Source organism: Acomys russatus, chromosome 8 (genome assembly GCF_903995435.1).
Source record: "Acomys russatus chromosome 8, mAcoRus1.1, whole genome shotgun sequence".
NCBI lineage: Eukaryota > Metazoa > Chordata > Mammalia > Rodentia > Muridae > Acomys > Acomys russatus.
The window spans coordinates 425,082-428,734 of NC_067144.1; the positions used below are offsets into that span (position 1 = coordinate 425,082).

Consider the following 3,653-nt stretch of genomic DNA (forward strand, 5'->3'; position numbering starts at 1 on the left):
GGTTTCCAGTTTAGTGTTTCTGTGGGATTTCTGAGTGTACAGAAAAGTTGGCATCTGATTCTTATGACTTCTCTTGGGTTCTTTTCCTTCTGTTGGTTTCCCTTGTCCAACTTTGATGTGATAATTCTTATTTAGGTTATTTTATATTTTTTAGCTTTTAAAAAATGAATGAGAAGAGCCAGCCTCTTCACACGAGGCCTCTACCAGCCTTCATCACCAGGACACAGACATTTGCTTCCCCAGAAAGATTTTGCCAGCAACCATGACCTCTTCTGTGGAGCTCAGTACCGAGGCCATGATACCCATTGTGGGTGTGGGCCTGGAAGTTTCCCATAGGCCAAGTCAAGGAAGCGGTGAAGGTGGACATTGGTGTTGAATATCGCCATATTGACTGCGCATATGTATATTACAACAAGAGTGAAGTTGGAGAAACCATCCAAGAGAAGATCAAAGAGGAAGTTGTGAATCAGGAGTACCCTTTTATTGTCAGCAAGTTGTGGCCCACCTGCTTTGAGAGAGAGCTGATAAAGGAAACCTTCCAAAAGACCCTCATGAATCTGAAGATACTTGGACTTATTGGTCTTATTCACTGGCCGCAGGAACTTCAGCCAGAAAAGGAATTATTCCTCAGAGATGATCAAGGCAATATCCTAACTAGTAAAATAGCCATTCTTGGATGCCTGGGAGGGCATGGAGGAACTGGTGGACCAGGGGCTGGTGAAAGCCCTGGGCATCTCCAGCTAAATCCACTTCCAGATTGAAAGGCTCCTGAATAAGCTTGGACTGAAACATAAGCCAGTGACCAACCAGGTTGAGTGTCACCCATACCTCACTCAGGACAAATTAATCCAGTACTGTCACTCCAAGGATGTCACTGTCACAACCTACAGTCGCTTGTCCCTTGTAATCCCCAGATAGGCCTTTGCCCACGCCAGAGGACTCTTCATTACTAGCGGACCCTGAGAGTAAAGAGATTAGATTGGTTTGAAGCACAAGAAAACCACAACCGAGATCAGAATCTGAATCGGTTCCACATCCGGAGGACTGTGGTGGTGAGTCCTAAGTCTGTAACACCAGCACCAGCACATGAGAACTTTCAGGGCTTTGGCTTCCAGTTGAGTGACATCCTCAGCTTCAAAAGGAACTGGAGGGCCTGCCTGCAGGGAACACGGAAGAACATCCTCCAATGTGGAATCCTGAAGCCGCATAACCCTATGAGACTTCTTCCTTGTGATGCACATCTCTCTCCTGGAGCCCTATTTAAGCCAAGCCTACCTGACATCATGCTATAGGCAAGGTTGTATTTAAATCCTCATGTTGTGAACTCTGGTTTTTTATTTGATCACTTCCCTTTGGTGGGGAGGTCTAGTAGCACTCAGAGAAAGGATAAGCAGGCTACCAAGATGAGACTTGATAGATTATGACCATATGGTGGGGGAGGAGGCCCCCTTCTGTCACAGACCTAGGGAAAGGGAATAGGGTGAAGGAGGGAGGTAGGCAGGGAGGAACTGGAGGATACAAGTGAGTTGTAATCTGAATAAATTAATTAAATCAAATTTTAAAAGACTAGTTCACAAAATAAAAAATAAAAATAAAATAAATCCGCACGTTGAACCAGGGGAAGACTGGTGAAAGGAAATGTGACTAGGAGAAGCAATTGGACATTTCTTTGTCTAATTTGATCTGACCAAATGTTTGTCAAAAACCAGAAACTCTGGTAACATTTGAGAATAATAAAGATATAATAATACAAACATTAAAAAGAAAAGAAAGAATGAATGAGTGAGTGAATGAATGAAAGCCCAGGCAGTATGGTAAAAGTTAACAGCTGGGAGAGGGAAAAGCTGCTCAAAAGCACTTGACCAACATGTAATGAACTTCACATGTATGCTTTTATTTGGTTACAGTTTGGTGGGTTTTTTCTTCTTCTTTTGGGACGTGCTTTTTTTGTTGTATTTTGATTTTGGGTTTTTTGGTTTTTGGTTTTTTTTGTTTTTTTTTTTTGTTGTTGTTGTTGTTGTTGTTTGTTTGTTTGTTTTGGTTTTAGGTAGTCTTGTTGTGATATGAGAAAGAAATTAAAGTTATATAGGGAGCAAGGAGGAAAGGATTTGGAATGACTGGAGGAAGTGAAAAACATGAGCAAATTATACTTAATAATAAAAATTGAGTAAAGAAAATTTTAATACATGTATATAAAATTAATAAGTTTAAATTTTTTTAAATAAAAGTTTAAAAGCACTAGCCTAGAAAGTATTGGATTTAAGTTACACTAAGATTGTGACTACATAAACATTTTTAAATAGCAACTACAATTAGGAATAAAAATACTATACGGAATCTGTCATCAGGATTCTAAGAAAATAAACAAGGCTCAAACCAGTAGCTGGCTACTTCTCATTCAGTGCATAATTTCTAAAACCTTTGAATATTTTATGAATAAAGGGAGCTAAACGTCAGACAATAGGAATGGTTGTTGGTTGTGTGTCTATCAATAATGCTTGAGGCCTTGAGTTCAATACCTAGGACTGCATTAAACCAGGCAAGCACGTTTCTGCAGGCCTGTAATCTCAGCACTTGAGCGGCAGGGGCAGACACATCATAAGTCCAAAGTCAACCTCTGCCACACAGTGAGTTCATCTAGAAGGTCTTGTCATTGTCGTCGTCGTCATCATCATCATCATCATCATCTGGTCTAGTTTGGACACTTCCTATGTAACTCACCAGCAGTGACCTATGAAATAATTCTAATTATTCTATATACTTCTCTTTTAAAAGTAGAATGAACATTCTGTGACTGAAACCACAAAGATAATCTCTGGTATAAAATGTATCTTTCAAGTTATTTATTTCATTTGAATTTTAGAAATCAATATTAGGAGATAACATTTGTCAGGAGATTTGAGCACTACAGATAGAATTGAGGGTACCGGAGAAGGAATATGTGTCTATTCATCTAACAATAATTTGTAATTTAAAGTAATGTAATGGTAACTTACTTAAGCATAAAACAAGTATTTTTGTAAATCAGGCAAGCATACAGCAACCTATACAACCACCCTCCCCCTTTGAGGGAATGGGGTATCATTCTCTTAAGGTTTCTTCAGGTTCAATTGGGGCACACTAAAAATGGGCAACTTAGATGCAGGCAGAGTCGACGGCCACACTCTGCCAAGTCAGGGTAAGCAAGTCCTCAATAGTTCTGCCCTGCAAACAAGTCTGGCAGAAATATTAGGCCAGAAAGCTGAAGATGAGGCTCCAATGTTATAAAGTGTATTGGGTGACTGGTCAGGCAGTAAACTGCCTAAGTCAATTTGTACATTTTGGAAACTGCTAACCCACACTGCTGGTTCACTCAGGAATTTAAGTTTTATTCCTTCTCAAGTCTCTGAGGGGCATTGAAGACAAGATAATATAGTTCTATAACCAAGTTTAGCTGGTTAGGGGACAAGATCATTTTAGATCAAGATAAAGAAGTTAAGCTATTAGAGTTGAGATAAGATAGATATTGAATCTCATTCGGAAATCTAGACCCAACAAGACAGGAAAAACACTTACTTCAAACGAGACGAATGCAGATGGCCAAGTCACTATGAATGTAACATGTATAGAACTCATTATTCTCATGATTGTCACATGGTTCTCCCTGCTGTATG

General features: G+C 39.6%; 1 pseudogene; it reads left to right on the forward strand.

Annotated features, from left to right (window-relative positions):
- The first annotated feature begins 262 nt into the window (after positions 1 to 262).
- Positions 263 to 1,292, forward strand: LOC127193212 (aldose reductase-related protein 2-like; annotated as a pseudogene).
- Positions 1,293 to 3,653: the final 2,361 nt, after the last annotated feature.